The sequence below is a fragment of the Henckelia pumila genome, chromosome 4 (genome assembly GCF_033568475.1).
Source record: "Henckelia pumila isolate YLH828 chromosome 4, ASM3356847v2, whole genome shotgun sequence".
Taxonomy (NCBI): Eukaryota; Viridiplantae; Streptophyta; class Magnoliopsida; order Lamiales; family Gesneriaceae; genus Henckelia; species Henckelia pumila.
Window position 1 is genome coordinate 54,785,984 of NC_133123.1, and position 23,992 is coordinate 54,809,975.

The following is a 23,992-nucleotide window of genomic DNA, read 5'->3' on the forward strand; positions in this document are numbered from 1 at the left end:
CGTCCATCATACATACGTCATGCTTAATATCCGCCTTCAGTCCCTCCACAAACTGCCTCATCTTTTCCAGTGGACTGTCTGCAATCAGAGGCACAAAATGACAGCCCCTCTTGAACTGTCTCACATACTCAACCACTGACCTGTCCCCCTGTCGGAGACTCATAAACTTCCGGATCATGCGACTGCGCACATCCTCCGTGAAATACTTGGCGTAGAAGATACGCCTAAACTCCACCCAAGTCAATGTAGGAAGATGTACTCCCCTGGCAGCACCCTCCCACCAAAGAGCTGCATCTCCCCTCATCATATACGTCGCACATTTCACCCTGTCGGCGTCAGTAATCCCCATGTATGCAAAGATGGACTCCAAATAACGAATCCACCACTCAGCCACCATTGGATCGGTGATACCAGTGAACTCCTTCGGCCCCTTCTTCTGGAACCGCTCAGCTATGTCCTCCTCGTGGGACAGTCCAGGACGTGTAGCCTGCTGCTCCAGCAGAGCAGTAATCCCTGCCATAATATTATCATTGGCCTGATCCAATGCTGCAAGTGGGTTCTGCGGAGGTGGAGGTGGAGATTCCCCACGTCTGTTCATTGGTCTCGGAGGCATTCTGCACCACCACATATTTCTTTACGTATATCGTCATGCATAACTAAGTGTTTTAACATTAATGCTAACTTAAATTCTTAAAAGTAAATCATGCTATAAACACTTAAAACTTACAGACCGATAGCGTGGATTTCTGAGCTCGCACAGCAGTAATGACCCCTCCAAGGCCCGTGCTCTGATACCAATTGAAACGACCCTAACTCTCTAAATATAAATAAATAAATATGCGAAAATTTTTTTTTATTACTTACTAAATAAAAATATATACATACAAGCCCATACATATATGCACAGAATAAATAGATTTAAAATAAATAACTTAAATAAAATAATGCAACAATTTGAAAACTTAAAATTTCATAAATTAAATATCTGAGTCATGCGTTTAATAAAATACTGACAAAAACAAAAGAAATCAAAGTTTTGCATGCACTGAAAATATTTCAATAAAAACATCATATAGTGTCAATTACTGAAAATAAATAAAAAATGTATAACATGATAAAATATTCGAAACATGTATATAGACTCCGACAACGGTCACGGGATCACTGCATGTCCGCTCATAGGTCCTCGCCACCGGTGGGTACCACATCCTCGTCTACGTACTCACATGCACCATACCAGTGTAGTGAGCCTAGAGGCCCAACATGCAAACATAACAAGGGTTTAAAAATAATTTAAATCACTTTAATACTAATACATAACATATACATGAATGAGCATGCTTAAAAATATCATGAACATAACATAAACTTAAATTAAACTTGAATATCATAATAGTACATAAACATTGTTGAGCAAAGTATTTTCTAACATCGAAAGGTCGCATCCATAGTGTAACCATACATACATTAAATACTGATCAGCGTGGTAAACCAACATACGTGGCGGTGACGAATCACCTCTTAAATTGGCAGTAAACTGCCCTTCAATAGTTCAATTATGGGGACGAATCCCCCTTAAATTGTCACACTACTTCAACTTCCAACATAAAATTATTTTCTTTTGCTCAACTTCAAACATTAAATCATGCATAAAAATTATTTCATGAATGCATGTACTTAAATAAAATGTGTGTCCATATATATTTAATATAATTTCATACTAACATATAAATATTAAAAATAACTTCCATGCATAAAAAAAAATAATTAAATATATATTCAGGACACATGCAATTTCTCATGGGTTGTACTGAACTGCTGGCCCTAACACTCAAGCCCTTTTTCTTAAATTCTGGCCCATTAACACTGAGACTGGCCCATTAATACACTTAAACCCAAAAATACATTTCTAGGCCCAATTAATAAATTAAAGCCCATTAATGTTGGAAAACTGGCGTTCAGATCAATCACGATTGATACCCGGTGCAGCGGAAGTTTAAAAATTTTATTATGGAACAATTTCATAGTGTGGGTATCAACCGTTTACGATTAAATTATTTGTGTGTGTAAAAATTAAATAACTGTTATGTAATTTTTACCTTCAATCTCGAAGCGAGATTATTGGACACCACACAGATTTCTCTGCGCTTCTTGTATCTCCCTGGAACTGATGAATATTCTGTCCTTCAATCAGGTCCATGAATGGAGGTTTAATCCCTCTGATAGATTGCACTAGAAAATCTATCAGAAGTTTTCTACGAAGAGAATAAACGAATTTGATTCGCTATTCCAGACTGCAATTCAAAATCACAGACCGGAATTTCTCACGCAGAGAAGAGAGGGGCGGCCGAATTTCTAGAGAGAACTAGGGGTTTTTTTCGAAAACTGTCTCTCAAAATTATGACCAACTGTGTATAATTTCTGTACTGCAATAACTTATTTATAATGCAGGCCACTAACACCTTAGGGCCCATTAGTCATAAGTTGAGGCCCGACAAGCAAAGCCCGCATGTTCAGAAATTAATATAAAATTCATCGTGACTCCGATTGATAAACCGATTTTACCAATGTGCACAGAAACCATTTCTGCACATTTTAAAGTCAAGATAAATTTTCCTGAATCCGAATTCAGTGGTTTCCAAAAATGTACATCCCTATGTCATTTTAGGAAATCCTACTCCCTTACTCTTATTTAAGAAGTCCAACTTCTTTATTCATTAAATTTAACTCTTTAAATTTAACTATCTCAACGGGGATTAAAACTCCATTACACTGTGTGACCCTCAATGGTTCAGGGATACAGCTAGCCGTGGGCTCACAACTCCTTGTGACTCGGAACAACGATTTCCGACTTGCCCAACGAATCATGGTAAAGCGCCTAGCAACATCGCCCCATGATTCCCTAGGTATCACTGATAGTGCCTACAAGAACCAGTAGATTTTGGTTAGCGTACAGTACGGTCCCTTCATCCATATATCCCGATCGAATCAACAACCATTGGTATATCGAGAGTCGCTCAAGATTCGATAACTATGCAATACATCTTGAAGATCAAATTAGTGACATCGCATGTGCTACTAAGAAACCATTTCTTAAATCACATCAAGTACTCTGGCCAGAGATTCGTCACACTAATATCTCATCAGATCGCATAGGATATCCACACTCGCAAGTATGTGGTGAATCCTTGACAACAATGCATCGACTCCTATATGTGTTGTAACTGTACCCAATCCCGACACCTGATGACCCCCATAGAGTCGGTAAACGAGTCAAAGCACAGTACTAGCATATAGAGTCTCCATGATGTTTCAAGTAGTAAGGACTAATGGTGTACAACCAAAACCGCGGACTTTATCCACTCGATAAGTGATAACCACTTGGAAAGTCCGGATAGGGTAGTTCGATTATTCATCCTATGAATATCCATTTGCATGCTTCGAACATCTCCATGTTCCCTACCAATGAAACGTGGTACTCCGCATCGCAAATGCTAGTCTCAAACTCGAGCGATCCTTATCCTTATTCTCGGACGGCTCAATTGACTAGGAACAGTTTAGAATATACAGTGACTATAAGATGTATTTCATGATAGACATCCCCATGTTCTACCACATCTTACATACACTATAGTATATTCAAGGTCTTTATCAAAACAACAATAGTATATCACAATATAACAATATGAAGAAAGATAAAGTCATTGCCATTAATAAAAGTGTAAATTACATTAAACAAAAGATCGTTTGTACAAAGAGTCATCAAAGCCCATAGCCTCAAGTTGGCTCACTGGGCACCCACTCTTTCAATTAAAACATTACTGGCCCAATAACAACATATTCTGGCCCAATGGGCCCAAAAGCCCAAAGACTGACCCAATAGTTTTCATGGGCTTCCAAGCCCATAAAAATTATTAGGCTAACTTAAAATAATTATTCAAGCCCATTAATAAATTTAAATGTAGCCCATTAATTTAATTAATCTATTTAGCCCAACTAAAACACTTTAACTTAATAATTAACTTAAAAATAAAATACCCGAGCCCGACTAACTTAACCCGGACTCGAACCCAACTAACATGACCCAAGACCCACTGACTTGACCCGGACCACCAACCCGACCCGGACCCACCCCTGAAACCCTAAAACCCGCCGCCCTTCCTAGTTCATGTTGCGGCCGTGAGCAGCAGCCACTCCTTGGCTGCTGCCGGCCTGCTCTGGCCGCCCCTAGCCGGAGCGCCGACGCCCAGACGTAGCCCACGTCTGGGTGGTTTGAACCTGCCCTAGCTCGGCCTCAACCCTTCACCCTAGCCCAAGGCCGAACCCTTCTTCTAGAAACCCTAACCTGCACACCCCATGGCTACTTCTTGCACCAGCTTGACCAAGCCTCTATCTAGCCCATGACCGACCGAGCCAAGCTAGCCTAAGGACCCCGACGAACCCCTTGACAGCCCTAACCAGCAGCCATGAACGCGCCTTAACCAAAAACGTGAACATGATTCCCAAAAACGTGAACAAGTGCATACATTCAACCCTTCTCGATTTTTTTTTCTTCTGAAATTTCTTGAATTAAAAAAAAATGATACATACACACACACACGCATAAGCACTGATATGGCACAAAAATTAGAGAAAGAATCATGCCTTGCACCATAGGTTGAAGAGAAGAAGGCGCGTGGAACGATTCCGGGACGACGAGGCGACGATGACACAACTTGGATGCTTAAAAATCGTGGCTATGGAATCCTTAGAGATGCTAGCCGATGAAGAAGATGAAGAACAAGGGAGGGGGTGGCGGCTAGAAGATTCAACGTAGGATTTTGGGCTAGGTTTAGGGTAATTAGAATAAAATAAAGTTTAGGGTAATTAAAATATTAATAAGGGTTTTAAATATACAATATATATAACTTAAAAACTCTAAATAATATTTAAAATCTGATAACTCGAATAAAATCCCGAAATATATAATTAAGGGAATTTTAAAGATAGTAAAAAGTCATTATTTTGGCTAAATTTGGATAAAAATGGACTCCTAAAATGAAATATAAAATTAAATACTGAAAATTTTGAGGAAATAAAACTCAAAATAATATTTTTGGGCTCTAAAAATGCTCATGAAATAAATTGGATAGAAAGTTGTCATCTCGTCCATCCACGGTCCCGTCTACGCGATAAAATAATTAAATTTCCATAAATCATGAAAAATCACTAATTATGGGTTAAATGCTTAAAAATAACTTAAAACATGCACCAATAATTTCACATAATTATTTAACCCATAATCTAAAATTTTAAATAAATAAATTTCGTAATTATGCATGCGAATTTACGTACTAAAAATACTGGGTGTTACAATTCTCCCCCCCTTAATTTGAATTTCGTCCTCGAAATTAAAGTACTTACCCGAACAACTCCGGGTAGCGAGTCCTCATGTCTGCCTCGGTCTCCCAAGTAGCTTCCTCCTCCGAATGATTCAGCCACTGGACTCTGACCATCGGTATGACCCGCGTCCTCAATCTGCGCTCCTCCCTAGCCAAGATCCGTATAGGCCTCTCCTCAAATGGTAACTCCGGTGTCAACTGAAGAGGCTCAAAATCCAACACATGTGATGAGTACGAGATGTATCTCCGAAGCATGGATACATGGAATACATCGTGCACTGCCGCTAGCCCTGGTGGTAGAGCTAAACGGTAGGCCAACGTGTCAACTCTCTCCAAGATCTCGAATGGCCCTATATATCTAGGGTTAAGCTTGCCTCTCCTACCAAATCGCACTAATCCCTTCATAGGTGACACCTTCAGGAATACGTGATCACCTACAGCAATCTCCAAATCTCGTCGTCGAGTATCTGCATAACTCTTCTGACGACTCTGAGCAGTCCTCATGCGATCCCGAATCTGGGTCACAATATCAGCAGTCTGCTGCACTATCTCAGGACCCAATAGGATTCTCTCTCCAACCTCATCCCAATGAAGAGGAGATCTGCATCTCTTCCCATACAAAGCTGCATAAGGAGCCATACCTATAGACGCCTGAAAGCTATTGTTATAGGTAAACTCCACTAACGGCAATCTCGTCTCCCATGAGCCCTGAAAATCGATGACACAGGCTCTCAGTAAATCCTCAAGAACCTGTATCACCCTCTCAAACTGACCATCTGTCTGGGGATGAAAAACTGTGCTGAACAGTAATCTGGTCCCCAATGTTGTATGCAGACTCTTCCAAAATGCGGATGTGAATCTCGGATCTCTATCGGATACAATAGACACTGGTATGCCATGCAGTCTAACAATCTCCTTGATGTAAAGCTCTGCATACTGTGTCAAGGAGTAGGTAGTCCTCACCGGCAAGAAATGAGCTGACTTGGTGAGTCTATCCACGATTACCCAAATAGCTGTGCAACCTCTAGCACTCCTCGGTAAGCCAACTACAAAGTCCATAGTAATATTCTCCCATTTCCATTCCGGAATAGGAAGAGGTCTAAGAAGTCCTACGGGACGCTGATGCTCAGCCTTGACCTGCTGACAAGTCAAGAACTCTGACACAACTCTCCCGATTGCTCTCTTCATCCCGGGCCACCAATACAATAGCTGCAAATCTCAGTACATCTTTGTACTTCCGGGGTGATTGGAGTATGGAGATGTGTGAGCCTCTGCTAGAATCTCAGCTCTCAACTGATCGACGTTCGGTACCCATATCCTACCACGGTACTGAATTGCCATCCACAACTGTATACAAAAGACCACCCTTGGCCTCATCTCTCTGTCTCCAACGCTGCAACTCCTCATCAGTAGACTGTCCATCCCTGATCCGATCTCACATAACTGGCTGCAATGTCAATACTGACAAGCTCGGTGCATGACCACCCAAGTAAAACTCCAAATCAAACCTCTGAATCTCCCTCTGCAGTGGTAACTGCACTGACAAACACGATACCACTGACGACTTCCAACTTAAAGCATCGGCCACCACATTAGCTTTACCCGGATGGTAGCTAATGTCACAGTCGTAATCCTTCACCAACACCACTAACTCCTCGTGTGGTACTGTCATCGCTAAAACCGGTGCGGTAGTGAGTGCTTCCTTCATCTGATCGAAGCTCCTCTGACAGTCTAGACTCCAAACAAACTTCGCATTCTTCTTGGTTAAGAAAGTCAAGGGTACTGCAATAGAGGAAAAACCCTTGATGAACTTCCTATAGTATCCTGCCAAACCCAAGAAAGTGCGAATCTCCAAAGCATTCTTCGGAATACCCCATTTCTGCACTGCCTCAACCTTCGACTGATCCACTGCAATCCCATCTCTAGAAATAATGTGGCCAAGAAATGCCACCTGCTCAAGCCAAAACTCGCACTTGCTGAACTTGGCATACAAACGATGCTCCCTCAAAGTCTGCAAGGCTGTCTGTAGATGCTTCCTATGCTCCTCAACGCTCCTAGAGTAGATCAAGATATCATCAATGAAGACTATGATGAACTGATCAAGATACGGCCGAAAAACTCGGTTCATGAGATCCATGAAAACCGCTGGAGCATTGGTCATCCCAAATGGCATCAATAAGAACTCGTAATGCCCATAACGTGCCTGGAAAGCAGTCTTGGACACATCTGCATCTCTAACTCGCAGCTGATGATAACCAGATCGCAGGTCGATCTTGGAGAACACCGAAGCTCCCTGAAACTGATCAAATAAGTCCTCTATCCTCGGCAGTGGGTACTTATTCTTCACTGTGACCCTATTGAACTCTCGATAATCGATGCACAGTCTCATACTGCCATCTTTCTTCTTCACAAATAGCACTGGAGCTCCCCATGGAGAAAAGCTAGGACGAACAAAGCCTTTCTCTAATAACTCCTGTATCTGCTCCTTCAACTCTTTCATCTCGGTAGGAGCAAGTCTGTATGGTGCCTTAGAGATAGGCACGGTGTCTGGCACTAAGTCGATGCTGAACTCCACATCTCTCACTGGTGGAATTCCTGCAACATCCTCCGGAAAGACGTTCGGAAAGTCACGAACCACCTCTATCTCGGATAATGATCTGCTAGATGGTTCTGAGGCCATGACAATACTTGCTAGAAAACCTTGGCAACCCCATTTCAACAGCTTCCTCGCCTGAATAAGAGATATCACCTGAGGAATATCACTGCTCTGAGATGCATGAAAAGTAAACGGGTCGCCTCTCGGCGGTTTCACTGACACTGTCCTCCGACGAAAATCAATCGAAGCTCCATTGACTGTCAACCAGTCCATACCCAATATCAAATCAAATCCACTCAACGGAAAAATCACCACATCTGCGCGAATGGAGTGCCCCTAAAGCTCCAACTCCAGTTCTCGAATGATACTAGAGGTAGAAATAATCTGTCCTGACGGCATAGTGACATCATAACCATGTCAAAAATCTCGGGTGTGATGCCTATCCGTCTGATAAACTCCAGGGAGATAAACGAATGCGTAGCCCCTGAATCTAGCAACGCAAACGTGGAGTTGTCTCCAACTAAAATTTTCCCTGCACGCAGAAGAATCCCAACAATTTCATACCACTACTAAACTTTCCCCCAAAGATAAGTCACTAATAACCCTTAATTCTAGTCACAAGTAAATCATGCTTCTTATTCTAACATGCAGATAGAAAAATCCCAAATAAAAATTATTTCACAAAGAAAAATCGAAATTCTTAACCAAAGGAAGAAATTATAAAATACTAGGGGTAAGATATACCGGTGATCAAGGAGGTGTCTGGGTCTGCCTCCTCTGCCTGCATAACGAACACTCTACCAGCAGTGTTCTTCTTCCTCGGGCAATTAGCTATCTGGTGCCCTGGATCTCTACAGTGGAAACAAACTCCTGCTCCCAAAAGACAAGATCCCGAATGCATCTTCTGACACTTCGGGCAAGTAGGAAAACCTCCAGTATTAGGGGCCCCGCCCCTAGGATGTTGTGGCCTCTGCTGCTGGTTCGGGCCCTTAGACGGCCCAATATACTGCTTATTCGCAGGAGGCTGCGAAGATGGTCACTGAAATCCAGACTGATTCTGTCTCTTCCCTTGCAGCTCTCGCTGTATCTCTCTCCTACCCTCCTTTGACCTCAGTGCTCTACTAACTGCCGCCTCATATGTAGCGACGTCCATCATACATACGTCATGCTTAATATCCGCCTTCAGTCCCTCCACAAACTACCTCATCTTCTCCAGTGGACTGTCTGCAATCAGAGGCACAAAATGACAGCCCCTCTCGAACTGTCTCACATACTCAACCACTGACCTGTCCCCCTGTCGGAGACTCATAAACTTCCGGATTATGCGACTGCGCACATCCTCCGTGAAATACTTGGCGTAGAAGATACGCCTAAACTCCGCCCAAGTCAATGTAGGAAGATGTACTCCCCTGGCAGCACCCTCCCACCAAAGAGCTGCATCTCCCCTCATCATATACGTCGCACATTTCACCCTGTCGGCGTCAGTAATCCCATGTATGCAAAGATGGACTCCAAATAACGAATCCACCCCTTAGCCACCAATGGATCGGTGATACCAGTGAACTCCTTTGGCCCCTTCTTCTGGAACCGCTCAGCTATGTCCTCCTCGTGGGACAGTCTAGGACGTGTAGCCTGCTGCTCCAGCAGAGCAGTAATCCCTGCCATAATATTATCATTGGCCTGATCCAATGCTGCAAGTGGGTTCTGCGGAGGTGGAGGTGGAGATTCCCCACGTCTGTTCATTGGTCTCGGAGGCATTCTGCACCACCACATATTTCTTTACGTAAATCGCCATGCATAACTAAGTGTTTTAACATTAATGCTAACTTAAATTCTTAAAAGTAAATCATGCTATAAACACTTAAAACTTACAGACCGGTAGCGTGGATTTCTGAGCTCCCACAGCAGTAATGACCCCTCCAAGGCCCGTGCTCTGATACCAATTGAAACGACCCTAACTCTCTAAATATAAATAAATAAATATGCAGAAATTTTTTTTTTATTACTTACTAAATAAAAATATATACATACAAGCCCATACATATATGCCCAGAATAAATAGATTTAAAATAAATAACTTAAATAAAATAATGCAACAATTTGAAAACTTAAAATTTCATAAATTAAATATCTGAGTCATGCGTTTAATAAAATACTGACAAAAACAAAAGAAATCAAAGTTTTGCATGCACTGAAAATATTTCAATAAAAACATCCTATAGTGTCAATTACTGAAAATAAATAAAAAATGTATAACATGATAAAATATTCGAAACATGCATATAGACTCCGACAACGGTCACGGGATCACTGCATGTCCGCTCATAGGTCCTCGCCACCGGTGGGTACCACATCCTCGTCTACGTACTCACATGCACCATACCAGTGTAGTGAGCCTAGAGGCCCAACATGCTAACATAACAAGGGTTTAAAAATAATTTAAATCACTTTAATACTAATACATAAAATATACATGAATGAGCATGCTTAAAAATATCATGAACATAACATAAACTTAAATTAAACTTGAATATCATAATAGTACATAAACATTGTTGAGCAAAGTATTTTCTAACATCGAAAGGTCGCATCCATAGTGTAACCATACATACATTAAATACTGATCAGCGTGGTAAACCAACATACGTGGCGGTGACGAATCACCTCTTAAATTGGCAGTAAACTGCCCTTCAATAGTTCAATTATGGGGACGAATCCCCCTTAAATTGTCACACTACTTCAACTTCCAACATAAAATTATTTTCTTTTGCTCAACTTCAAACATTAAATCATGCATAAAAATTATTTCATGAATGCATGTACTTAAATAAAATGTGTGTCCTTCATATATATTTAATATAATTTCATACTAACATATAAATATTAAAAATAACTTCCATGCATAAAAAAAAATAATTAAATATATATTCAGGACACATGCAATTTCTCATGGGTTGTACTGAACTACTGGCCCTAACACTCAAGCCCTTTTTCTTAAATTCTGGCCCATTAACACTGAGACTGGCCCATTAATACACTTAAACCCAAAAATACATTTCTAGGCCCAATTAATAAATTAAAGCCCATTAAAACATTCCTGGCCCAATAACAACATATTCTGGCCCATGGGCCCAAAAGCCCAAAGACTGACCCAATAATTTTCATGGGCTTCCAAGCCCATAAAAATTATTAGGCTAACTTAAAATAATTATTCAAGCCCATTAATAAATTTAAATGTAGCCCATTAATTTAATTAATCTATTTAGCCCAACTAAAACACTTTAACTTAATAATTAACTTAAAAATAAAATACCCAAGCCCGACTAACTTAACCCAGACTCGGACCCAACTAACATGACCCAAGACCCACTGACTTGACCCAGACCACCAACCCGACCCGGACCCACCCCTGAAACCCTAAAACCCGCCGCCCTTCCTAGTCATGTTGCGGCCGTGAGCAGCAGCCACTCCTTGGCTGTTGCCGGCCTGCTCTGGCCGCCCCTAGCCGGAGCGCCGACGCCCAGACGTAGCCCACGTCTGGGTGGTTTGAACCTGCCCTAGCTCGGCCTCAACCCTTCACCCTAGCCCAAGGCCGAACCCTTCTTCTAGAAACCCTAACCTGCACACCCCATGGATACTTCTTGCACCAGCTTTCCCAAGCCTCTATCTAGCCCATGACCGACCGGGCCAAGCTAGCCTAAGGACCCCGAAGAACCCCTTGACAGCCCTAACCAGCAGCCATGAACGCCCCTTAACCAAAAACGTGAACATGATTCCCAAAAACGTGAACAAGTGCATACATTCAACCCTTCTCGATTTTTTTTCTTCTGAAATTTCTTGAATTAAAAAAAATGAAACATACACACACACACACGCATAAGCAATGATATGGCACAAAAATTAGAGAAAGAATCATGCCTTGCACCGTAGGTTGAAGAGAAGAAGGCGCGTGGAACGATTCCGGGACGACGAGGCGACGATGACACAACTTGGATGCTTCAAAATCGTGTCTATGGAATCCTTAGAGATGCTAGCCGATGAAGAAGATGAAGAACAAGGGAGGGGGTGGCAGCTAGAAGATTCAACGTAGGATTTTGGGCTAGGTTTAGGGTAATTAGAATAAAATAAAGTTTAGGGTAATTAAAATATTAATAAGGGTTTTAAATATACAATATATATAACTTAAAAACTCTAAATAATATTTAAAATCTGATAACTCTAATAAAATCCCGAAATATATAATTAAGGGAATTTTAAAGATAGTAAAAAGTCATTATTTTGGCTAAATTTGGATAAAAATGGACTCCTAAAATTATATAAAATTAAATACTGAAAATTTTGAGGAAATAAAACTCAAAATAATATTTTTGGGCTCTAAAAATGCTCATGAAATAAATTGGATAGAAAGTTGTCATCTCGTCCATCCACGGTCCCGTCTACGCGATAAAATAATTAAATTTCCATAAATCATGAAAAATCACTAATTATGGGTTAAATGCTTAAAAATAACTTAAAACATGCACCAATAATTTCACATAATTATTTAACCCATAATCTAAAATTTTAAATAAATAAATTTCCTAATTATGCATGCGAATTTACGTACTAAAAATACTGGGTGTTACAATTCTCCCCCCCCTTAATTTGAATTTCGTCCTCGAAATTAAAGTACTTACCCGAACAACTCCGGGTAGCGAGTCCTCATGTCTGCCTCGGTCTCCCAAGTAGCTTCCTCCTCCGAATGATTCAGCCACTGGACTCTGACCATCGGTATGACCCGCGTCCTCAATCTGCGCTCCTCCCTAGCCAAGATCCGTATAGGCCTCTCCTCAAATGCTAACTCCGGTGTCAACTGAAGAGGCTCGAAATCCAACACATGTGACGAGTTCGAGATGTATCTCCAAAGCATGGATACATGGAATACATTGTGCACTGCCGCTAGCCTTGGTGGTAGAGCTAAACGGTAGGCCAACGTGTCAACTCTCTCCAAGATCTCGAATGGCCCTATATATCTAGGGTTAAGCTTGCCTCTCCTGCCAAATCGCACTAATCCCTTCATAGGTGACACCTTCAGGAATACGTGATCACCTACAGCGAACTCCAAATCTCGTCGTCGAGTATCTGCATAACTCTTCTGACGACTCTGAGCAGTCCTCATGCGATCCCGAATCTGGGTCACAATATCAGCAGTCTGCTGCACTATCTCAGGATCCAATAGGATTCTCTCTCCAACCTCATCCCAATGAAGAGGAGATCTGCATCTCCTCCCATACAAAGCTGCATAAGGAGCCATACCTATAGACGCCTGAAAGCTATTGTTATAGGTAACTCCACTAACGGCAATCTCGTCTCCCATGAGCCCTGAAAATCGATGACACAGGCTCTCAGTAAATCCTCAAGAACCTGTATCACCCTCTCAAACTGACCATCTGTCTGGGGATGAAAAACTGTGCTGAACAGTAATCTGGTCCCCAATGTTGTATGCAGACTCTTCCAAAATGCGGATGTGAATCTCGGATCTCTATCGGATACAATAGACACTGGTATGCCATGCAGTCTAACAATCTCCTTGATGTAAAGCTCTGCATACTGTGTCAAGGAGTAGGTAGTCCTCATCGGTAAGAAATGAGCTGACTTGGTGAGTCTATCCACGATTACCCAAATAGTTGTGCAACCTCTAGCACTCCTCGGTAAGCCAACTACAAAGTCCATAGTAATATTCTCCCATTTCCATTCCGGAATAGGAAGAGGTCTAAGAAGTCCTACGGGACGCTGATGCTCAGCCTTGACCTGCTGACAAGTCAAGAACTCTGACACAACTCTCCCGATTGCTCTCTTCATCCCGGGCCACCAATACAATAGCTGCAAATCTCAGTACATCTTCGTACTTCCGGGGTGAATGGAGTATGGAGATGTGTGAGCCTCTGCTAGAATCTCAGTTCTCAACTGATCGACGTTCGGTACCCACATCCTACCACGGTACTGAACAATGCCATCCACAACTGTATACACAAGACCACCCTTGGCCTCATCTCTCTGTCTCCAACGCTGCAACTCCTCATCAGTAGACTGTCCATCCCTGATCCGATCTCACAGAACTGGCTGCAATGTCAATACTGACAAGCTCGGTGCATGACCACCCAAGTAAAACTCCAAATCAAACCTCTAAATCTTCCTCTGCAGTGGTAACTGCACTGACAAACACGATACCACTGACGACTTCCAACTCAAAGCATCGGCCACCACATTAGCTTTACCCGGATGGTAGCTAATGTCACAGTCGTAATCCTTCACCAACTCCAACCATATCCGTTGCCTCATGTTCAACTCCTTCTGAGTGAAAAATTACTTGAGGCTCTTGTGATCAGTGAAAATCTTGCACTTCTCTCCATACAGATAGTGCCTCCAGATTTTCAAAGCGAAGACCACTGCCGCTAACTCCAAATCATGTGTCGGGTAGTTCTGCTCATGAATCTTCAACTGCCTCGACGCATAAGCAATAACCTTACCACACTGCATAAGTATTGCGCCTAAACCTAGCTTAGACGCATCAGTGTACACCACTAACTCCTCGTGTGGTACGGTCATCGCTAAAACCGGTGCGGTAAAGAGTGCTTTCTTCAGCTGATCGAAGCTCCTCTGACAGTCTGGACTCCAAACAAACTTCGCATTCTTCTTGGTTAAGGAAGTCAAGGGTACTGCAATAGAGGAAAAACCCTTAACTTCCTATAGTATCCTGCCAAACCCAAGAAAGTGCGAATCTCCAAAGCATTCTTCGGAATACCCCATTTCTGCACTGCCTCAACCTTCGACTGATCCACTATAATCCCATCTCTAGAAATAATGTGGCCAAGAAATGCCACCTGCTCAAGCCAAAACTCGCACTTGCTGAACTTGGCATACAAACGATGCTCCCTCAAAGTCTTCAAGGCTGTCTGTAGATGCTGTCTATGCTCCTCAAAGCTCCTAGAGTAGATCAAGATATCATCAATGAAGACTATGATGAACTGATCAAGATACGGCCGAAAAACTCGGTTCATGAGATCCATGAAAACCGCTGGAGCATTGGTCATCCCAAATGGCATCAATAAGAACTCGTAATGCCCATAACGTGCCTGGAAAGCAGTCTTGGACACATCTACATCTCTAACTCGCAGCTGATGATAACCAGATCGCAGGTCGATCTTGGAGAACACCGAAGCTCCCTGAAACTGATCAAATAAGTCCTCTATCCTCGGCAGTGGGTACTTATTCTTCACTGTGACCCTATTGAACTCTCGATAATCGATGCACAGTCTCATACTGCCATCTTTCTTCTTCACAAATAACACTGGAGCTCCCCATGGAGAAAAGCTAGGACGAACAAAGCCTTTCTCTAATAACTCCTGTATCTGCTCCTTCAACTCTTTCCTCTCGGTAGGAGCAAGTCTGTATGGTGCCTTAGAGATAGGCACGGTGTCTGGCACTAAGTCGATGCTGAACTCCACATCTCTCACTGGTGGAATTCCTGCAACATCCTCCGGAAAGACGTTCGGAAAGTCACGAACCACCTCTATCTCGGATAATGATCTGCTAGATGGTTCTGAGGCCATGACAATACTTGCTAGAAAACCTTGGCAACCCCATTTCAACAGCTTCCTCACCTGAATAAGAGATATCACCTGAGGAATATCACTGCTCTGAGATGCATGAAAAGTAAACGGGTCGCCTCCCGGCGGTTTCACTGACACTGTCCTCCGACGAAAATCAATCGAAGCTCCATTGACTGTCAACCAGTCCATACCCAATATCAAATCAAATCCACTCAACGGAAAAATCACCACATCTGTGCGAATGGAGTGCCCCTGAAGCTCCAACTCCAGTTCTCAAATGACACTAGAGGTAGAAATAATCTGTCCTGACGGCATAGTGACATCATAACCACTATCAAAAATCTCGGGTGTGATGCCTATCCGTCTGATAAACTCCAGGGAGATAAACGAATGTGTAGCCCCTGAATCTAGAAACGCAAACGTGGAGTTGTCTCCAACTAAAATTTTCCCTGCACGCAGAAGAATCCCAACAATTTCATACCACTACTAAACTTTCCCCCAAAGATAAGTCACTAATAACCCTTAATTCTAGTCACAAGTAAATCATGCTTCTTATTCTAACATGCAGATAGAAAAATCCCAAATAAAAATTATTTCACAAAGAAAAATCGAAATTCTTAACCAAAGGAAGAAATTATAAAATACTAGGGGTAAGATATACCGGTGATCAAGGAGGTGTCTGGGTCTGCCTCCTCTGCCTGCATAACGAACACTCTACCAGCAGTGTTCTTCTTCTTCGGGCAATTAGCTATCTGGTGCCCTGGCTCTCTACAGTGGAAACAAACTCCTGCTCCCAAAAGACAAGATCCCGAATGCATCTTCTGACACTTCGGGCAAGTAGGAAAACCTCCAGTATTAGGGGCCCCGCCCCTAGGCTGCTGTGGCCTCTGCTGCTGGTTCGGGCCCTTAGACGGCCCAATATACTGCTTATTCGCAGGAGGCTGCGAAGATGGTCGCTGAAATCCAGACTGATTCTGTCTCTTCCCCTGCAGCTCTCGCTGTATCTCTCTCTCTGTCTCCAACGCTGCAACTCCTCATCAGTAGACTGTCCATCCCTGATCCGATCTCACAGAACTGGCTGCAATGTCAATACTGACAAGCTCGGTGCATGAATACCCAAGTAAAACTCCAAATCAAACCTCTGAATCTCCCTCTGCAGTGGTAACTGCACTGACAAACATGATACCACTGACGACTTTCAACTCAAAGCATCGGCCACCACATTAGCTTTACCCGGATGGTAGCTAATGTCACAGTCGTAATCCTTCACCAACTCCAACCATATCCGTTGCCTCATGTTCAACTCCTTCTGAGTGAAAAAGTACTTGAGGCTCTTGTGATCGGTGAAAATCTTGCACTTCTCTCCATACAGATAGTGCCTCCAAATTTTCAAAGCGAAGACCACTGCCGCTAACTCCAAATCATGTGTCGGGTAGTTCTGCTCATGAATCTTCAACTCCCTCGACGCATAAGCAATAACCTTACCACACTGCATAAGTATTGCGCCTAAAACTAGCTTAGACGTGTCGGTGTACACCACTAACTCCTCGTGTGGTACTGTCATCGCTAAAACCGGTGCGGTAGTGAGTGCTTCCTTCATCTGATCGAAGCTCCTCTGACAGTCTAGACTCCAAACAAACTTCGCATTCTTCTTGGTTAAGAAAGTCAAGGGTACTGCAATAGAGGAAAAACCCTTGATGAACTTCCTATAGTATCCTGCCAAACCCAAGAAACTGCGAATCTCCAAAGCATTCTTCGGAATACCCCATTTCTGCACTGCCTCAACCTTCGACTGATCCACTGCAATCCCATCTCTAGAAATAATGTGGCCAAGAAATGCCACCTGCTCAAGCCAAAACTCGCACTTGCTGAACTTGGCATACAAACGATGCTCCCTCAAAGTCTGCAAGGCTGTCTGTAGATGCTGTCTATGCTCCTCAACACTCCTAGAGTAGATCAAGATATCATCAATGAAGACTATGATGAACTGATCAAGATATGGCCGAAAAACTCGGTTCATGAGATCCATGAAAACCGCTGGAGCATTGGTCATCCCAAATGGCATCACTAAGAACTCGTAATGCCCATAACGTGTCCGGAAAGCAGTCTTGGACACATCTGCATCTCTAACTCGCAGCTGATGATAACCAGATCACAGGTCGATCTTGGAGAACACCTAAGCTCCCTGCAGTTTCAAACGGACATAACTTTCGATCTGCTGAGAGTTACAGGAGCTTCAGCTTGCTAACGCGAAGCTCTTCTTGATACCTACAATGCATTTCTCGGTCTAAGAGACGGATAAGCTCAAATTCAAACCCGGAGATTGTCTTTGGGGGAATTTTTCCCGTAGGGCACGCTGGGACCCACCGAAGTGGCCCGCGTCACCGAGATCGCACGTTCACATCATGTGATTAAGTCTATTGCATCTTTTCTATCCGCGGATTGGACTGAAAGAGTCAGAAATAAGACGGAGAGGAATTGGAAGAACAAGATGTACGAGTAAGAAAAAAAGAAACTAATAAAAAAAAGGGTGCAACACGAGGACTTCCCAGGGGGGTCACCCATCCAAGTACTACTCTTGCCCAAGCACGCATAACTTCGGAGTTCTGATGGGATACGGTGCATTAGTGCTGGTATGATCGCACCCAACAATGAATAAATTCTTTATTTTTTTGTCTCTCCAATTGCTGATCGGAGGAACAGGAACTGAAGTTTCAAACGGACATAAGTTTCGATCGGCTGAGAGTTACGGGAGCTTCAGCCTGCTCACGCGAAGCTCCTTTTGATACCTACACCAAGTATCTCGGTCTAAGAGACGGAGACGCTCAAATTACAACCCGGAGATGGTCTTTCGGGGAGTTTTTCCCGAAGGGTGCTGGGACCCACAGAAGCGGCCCGCGTCACCCAGATCGCACGTTCATGTCATGTGATTAAGTCTATTTCATCTTTTCTATCCGTTGATTGGACTGAAAGAGTCGGAAATAAGACGGAGAGAAATCGAAAGAACAAGATGTACGAGTAAGAAAAAAAGAAACTAATAAAAAAAGGGGTGCAACACGAGGACTTCCCAGGAGGTCACCCATCCTAGTACTGCTCTCGCCCAAGCATGCTTAACTTCGGAGTTCTGATGGGATCCGGTGCATTACTGCTTCTATGATCGCACCCAACATTGAATGAATTCTTTATTGTTTTGTCTCTCGAATTGCGGATCGGAGGAACAGGAGCTGCAGTTTCAAACGGACATAACTTTCGATCTGCTGAGAGTTACGGGAGCTTCAACTTGCTCACGCAAAGCTCTTCTCGATACCTACAGCTCTTATCTCGGTCTAAGAGACGAAGTAGCTCAAATTCAAACCCAGAGATTGCCTTTGGAGGCATTTTTCCCGTAGGGCAAGCTGGGACCCACCAAAGTGGCCCGCGCCACCCAGATCGCACGTTCAAGTCCTGTGATTCAGTCTATTGCATCTTTTCTATCCGTGGATTGGACTGAAAGAGTCGAAAATAGAACGGAGAGGTATCGGAAGAACAAGATGTACGAGTAAGAAAAAAAGAAACTAATAAAAAAAGGGGTGTAACACGAGGACTTCCAAGGGGGTCACCCATCCTAGTACTGTTCTTGCCCAAGCACGCATAACTTCGGAGATCTGATGGGATCCGGTGCATTAGTGCTGGTATGATCGCACCCAACAGTGAATGAATTCTTTATTGTTTTTCTCTCGAATTGCAGATTGGAGGAACATGAGCTACAGTTTCAAACGGACATAACTTTCGATCGGCTAAGAGTTACGGGAGCTTCAGCCTGCTCACGCGAAGCTCCTCTCGATACCAACAGCAAGTATCTCGGTCTAAGAGACGGAGACGCTCAAATGACAACTCGGAGATGGTCTTTCGGGGCGTTTTTCCCGTAGGGCACGCTGGGACCCACCGAAGCGGCCCGCGTCACCTAGATCGCACGTTCACGTCATGTGATTAAGTCTATTGCATCTTTTCTATCAGCGAATTAGACTGAAAGAGTCGGAAATAGGATGGCGAGGAATAGGAAAAACAAGAAGTACGAGTAAGAAAAAAAGAAATTAATGAAAAAGGGGTGCAACATGAGGACTTCACAGGGGATCACCCATTCTAGTATTGCTCTCGACGAATCACGCTTAACTTCGGAGTTCTGATGGGATCCGGTGCATTAGTTCTGTTATGATCGTACCCAACAGTGAATGAATTCTTTATTGTTTTGTCTCTCGAATTGCGGATCGGAGGAACAGGAGTTGCAGTTTCAAACGGACATAACTTTCGATCTGCTGATAGTTACGGGAGCTTTAGCCTACTCACGCAAAGCTCTTATCGATAACTACAGCGCGTATCTCGGTCTAAGAGAAGGAGAAGCTCAAATTCAAACCCGGAGATGGTCTTTGGGGGCATTTTTCCCGTAGGGTGCGCTGGGACCCACTGAAGTGGCCCACGTAACCCATATCGCACGTTCACGTCGTGTGATTCAGTCTATTGCATCTTTTCTATCCGCGGATTGGACTGAAAGAGTCGGAAATAGGACGGAGAGGAATCGGAAGAACAAGATGTATGAGTAAGAAAAAAAGAAACTAATAAAAAAAAGGGTGCAACACGAGGACTTCCCAAGGGGTCACCCATCCTAGTACTGCTCTTGCCCAAGCACGCGTAACTTTGGAGTTCTGATGGGATCCGGTGCATTAGTGCTGGTATGATCGCACCCAACAGTGCATGAATTCTTTATTTTTTTTCTCTCGAATTGCGGATCTTAGGAACAGGAGCTGCAGTTTCAAACGGACATAACTTTCGATCGGCTGAGAGTTACTGGAGCTTCAGCCTGCTCACGCGAATCTACACTCGATACCTATAGTGCGTATATCGGTTAAAGAGACGGAGACGCTCAAATTCCAAAACGAAGATGGTCTTTCGGGGCATTTTTCTCGTATGTCGCGCTGGGACCCACCAAAGCATCCCGCGTCACCCAGATCGCACTTTCACATCATATGATTCAGTCTATTGCATCTTTTATATCCACGGATTTGACTGAAAGAGTCGGAAATAGGACGGCGAGGAATCGAAAGAACAAGAAGTACGAGTAAGAAAAAAAGAAATTAATGAAAAAAAGGGTGCAACACGAGGACTTCCCAAGGGGTCACCCATCTTAGTACAGCTCTCGCCCAAGAACGCTTAACTTCGGAGTTCTGATGGGATCCGGTGCATTAGTGCTGGTATGATCGCACCCAACAGTTAATGAATTCTTTATTGTTTTGTCTCTTGAATTGCGGATCGGAGGAACAGGAGCTGCAGTTTCAAAAGGACATAACTTTCGATCGGCTAAGAGTTATGGGAGCTTCAGCCTGCTCACGCGAAGCTCCTCTCGATACCTACAGCAAGTATCTCGGTCTATGAGACGGAGACGCTCAAATTACAACCCGAAGATGGTCTTTCGTGGAGTTTTTCCCTTAAGGTGTGCTGGGACCCACCGAAGCGGCCCGCGTCACCTAGATCGCACGTTCACATTAAGTTTATTGCATCTTTTCTATCCGCGGATTGGACTGAGAGAGTTGGAAATAGGACGGCGAGGAATCGGAAAAACAAGAAATACGAGTAAGAAAAAAAGAAATTAATGAAAAAGGGGTGCAACATGAGGACTTCCCATGGGATCACCCATCCAAGTACTACTCTCGCCCAAGCATGCTTAACTTCGGAGTTCTGAAGGGATCCGGTGCATTAGTACTGGTATGATCGCACCCAACATTGATTGAATTATTTATTTTTTGTCTCTCGAATTGCGGATCGGAGGAACAGGAGCTGTAGTTTCAAACGGACATAACTTTTGATCTGCTGAGAGTTACGGGAGCTTCAGCCTGTTCACGCGAATTTCTTCTCGATACCTACAGTGCGTATCTCGGTCTAAGAAACGGAGAAGCTCAAATTCAAACCCGAAGATGTTCTTTGGGGGCATTTTTCCCATAGGGCGTGCTGGGACCCACCGAAGTGGCCCGCGTCACCCAGATCGCACATTCACGTTGTGTGATTCAGTCTATTGCATCTTTTCTATCCGTTGATTGGACTGAAAGAGTCGGAAAAAGGACGGAGAGGAATCGGAAGAACAAGATGTACGAGTAAGAGAAAAAAAATCTAATAAAAAAAAGGGATGCAACACGAGGACTTCCCAAGTGGTCACCCATCCTAGTACTGCTCTTGCTCAAGCACGCATAACTTCGGAGTTCTGATGGGATCCGTTGCATTAGGGCTGGTATGATCGCACCCAACAATGCATGAATTCTTTATTTTTTTGTCTCTCGAATTGCTGATCTAAGGAACAGGAGCTGCAGTTTCAAACGGACATAACTTTCGATCGGCTGAGAGTTACTGGAGCTTCAGCCTGCTCACGCGAATCTACACTCGATACCTATAGTGCGTATATCGGTTAAAGAGACGGAGATGCTCAAATTCCAAAACAAAGATGGTCTTTCAAGGCATTTTTCCCATATGTCACGCTGGGACCCATCGAAGCGGCCCGCGTCACCCAGATCGCACGTTCACATTGTATGATTCAGTATATTGCATCTTTTATATCCGCGAATTGGACTGAAAGAGTTGGAAATAGGACGGCGATGAATCGAAAGAACAAGAAGTACGAGTAAGAAAAAAAAAATTAATGAAAAAAGGTGTGCAACACGAGGACTTCCCAAGGGGTCACTCATCCTAGTACTGCTCTCACCCAAGCGCGCTTAACTTCGGAGTTCTGATGGGATCCGGTGCATTAGTGCTGGTATGATCTCACCCAACAGTGAATGAATTCTTTATTGTTTTGTCTCTCGAATTGCGGATCGGAGGAACATGAGCTGCAGTTTCAAAAGGACATAACTTTCGATTGGCTAAGAGTTATGGGAGCTTTAGCCTGCTCACGCGAAGCTCCTCTCGATACCTACAGCAAGTATCTCGGTCTAAGAGATGGAGACGCTCAAATTACAACCCGAAGATGGTCTTTCGTGGCGTTTTTCACTTAAGGAGCGCTGGGACCCACCGAAGCGGCCCACGTAACCCAGATCGCACGTTCAAATTAAGTCTATTGCATCTTTTCTATCCGCGGATTGGAGTGAAAGAGTCGGAAATAGGACGGCGAGGAATCGGAAAAACAAGAAATACGAGTAAGAAAAAAAGAAATTAATGAAAAAGGGGTGCAACACGAGGGCTTCCCAGGGGGTCACTCATACTAGTACTGCTCCCGCCCAAGCACGCTTAACTTCGGAGTTCTGAAGGAATCCGGTGCATTAGTTCTGGTATGATCGTACCCAACATTGATTGAATTATTTATTTTTTTGTCTCTCGAATTGCGGATCGGAGGAACCGGAGCTGTAGTTTCAAACGGACATAACTTTTGATCTGCTGAGAGTTACGGGAGCTTCAGCCTGCTCACGCGAAGTTCTTCTCGATACCTACAGCGCCTATCTCGGTCTGAGAGACGGAGAAGCTCAAATTCAAACCCGGAGATGGTCTTTGGTGGCATTTTTACCGTAGGGCGCGCTGGGACCCACTGAAGTGGCCCGCGTCACCCAGATCGCACGTTCACGTCAGTGATTCAGTCTATTGCATCTTTTCTATCCGCGGATTGGACTGAAAGAGTCAGAAATAGGACGGAGAGGAATCGGAAGAACAAGATGTACGAGTTAGAAAAAAAGAAACTAATAAAAAAAAGGGGTGCAACACGAGGACTTCCCAAGGGGTCACCCATCCTAGTACTGCTCTTGCCCAAGCACGCATAACTTCGGAGTTCTGATGGGATCCATTGCATTAGTGCTGGTATGATCGCACCCCTCGAATTGCAGATCTGAGGAACAGGAGCTGCAGTTTCAAACGGACATAACTTTCGATCGGCTGAGAATTACTGGAGCTTCAGCCTGCTCACGCGATTCTACACTCGATACTTATAGTGCGTATATCGGTTAAAGAGACGGAGACGCTCAAATTCCAAAATGGAAATGGTCTTTCGGGGCATTTTTCCCGTATGTCACGCTAGGACACATCGAAGCGGCCCGCGTCACCCAGATCGCACGTTCACATCATATGATTCAGTCTATTGCATCTTTTCTATCCGCGGATTGGACTGAAAGAGTCGGAAATAGGACGGCGAGGAATGGAAAGAACAAGATGTACGAGTAAGAAAAAAAGAAATTAATGAAAAAAAAGGTGCAACACGAGGACTTCCCAAGGGGTCACCCATCCTAGTATTGCTCTCGCCCAAACACGCTTAACTTCGGAGTTCTGATAGGATCCGGTGCATTAGTTCTGGTATGATCGCACCCAACATTGAATGAATTCTTTATTGTTTTGTCTCTCGAATTGCGGATCGGAGGAACAGGAGCTGCAGTTTCAAAAGGACATAACTTTCGATCGGCTAAGAGTTACGGGAGCTT

The 23,992-nt window shown here is 43.6% G+C and overlaps 11 non-coding genes and 1 pseudogene across 11 annotated transcripts; all 12 read right to left on the reverse strand.

The window, feature by feature from the left end:
• Nucleotides 1-18,096: 18,096 nt before the first annotated feature.
• On the reverse strand, nt 18,097-18,216 carry LOC140868760 (5S ribosomal RNA). The gene has a single exon (XR_012146161.1). It is a non-coding gene; the product is annotated as a 5S ribosomal RNA (ribosomal RNA).
• Nucleotides 18,217-18,615: 399 nt separating this feature from the next.
• Nucleotides 18,616-18,734, reverse strand: LOC140868123 (5S ribosomal RNA). Its single transcript, XR_012145555.1, has one exon. It is a non-coding gene; the product is annotated as a 5S ribosomal RNA (ribosomal RNA).
• A 401-nt stretch (nt 18,735-19,135) lies between these two features.
• Nucleotides 19,136-19,254, reverse strand: LOC140868551 (5S ribosomal RNA). Its single transcript, XR_012145963.1, has one exon. It is a non-coding gene; the product is annotated as a 5S ribosomal RNA (ribosomal RNA).
• Nucleotides 19,255-19,653: 399 nt separating this feature from the next.
• Nucleotides 19,654-19,772, reverse strand: LOC140869806 (5S ribosomal RNA; annotated as a pseudogene).
• A 401-nt stretch (nt 19,773-20,173) lies between these two features.
• LOC140867951 (5S ribosomal RNA) lies at nt 20,174-20,292 on the reverse strand. The gene has a single exon (XR_012145389.1). It is a non-coding gene; the product is annotated as a 5S ribosomal RNA (ribosomal RNA).
• A 400-nt stretch (nt 20,293-20,692) lies between these two features.
• LOC140870272 (5S ribosomal RNA) lies at nt 20,693-20,811 on the reverse strand. Its single transcript, XR_012147241.1, has one exon. It is a non-coding gene; the product is annotated as a 5S ribosomal RNA (ribosomal RNA).
• A 392-nt stretch (nt 20,812-21,203) lies between these two features.
• LOC140868302 (5S ribosomal RNA) lies at nt 21,204-21,322 on the reverse strand. Its single transcript, XR_012145726.1, has one exon. It is a non-coding gene; the product is annotated as a 5S ribosomal RNA (ribosomal RNA).
• A 401-nt stretch (nt 21,323-21,723) lies between these two features.
• Nucleotides 21,724-21,842, reverse strand: LOC140869146 (5S ribosomal RNA). Its single transcript, XR_012146535.1, has one exon. It is a non-coding gene; the product is annotated as a 5S ribosomal RNA (ribosomal RNA).
• A 400-nt stretch (nt 21,843-22,242) lies between these two features.
• Nucleotides 22,243-22,361, reverse strand: LOC140868902 (5S ribosomal RNA). Its single transcript, XR_012146301.1, has one exon. It is a non-coding gene; the product is annotated as a 5S ribosomal RNA (ribosomal RNA).
• A 392-nt stretch (nt 22,362-22,753) lies between these two features.
• Nucleotides 22,754-22,872, reverse strand: LOC140869114 (5S ribosomal RNA). The gene has a single exon (XR_012146504.1). It is a non-coding gene; the product is annotated as a 5S ribosomal RNA (ribosomal RNA).
• Nucleotides 22,873-23,273: 401 nt separating this feature from the next.
• LOC140868280 (5S ribosomal RNA) lies at nt 23,274-23,392 on the reverse strand. Its single transcript, XR_012145705.1, has one exon. It is a non-coding gene; the product is annotated as a 5S ribosomal RNA (ribosomal RNA).
• Nucleotides 23,393-23,762: 370 nt separating this feature from the next.
• Nucleotides 23,763-23,881, reverse strand: LOC140868568 (5S ribosomal RNA). The gene has a single exon (XR_012145979.1). It is a non-coding gene; the product is annotated as a 5S ribosomal RNA (ribosomal RNA).
• Nucleotides 23,882-23,992: the final 111 nt, after the last annotated feature.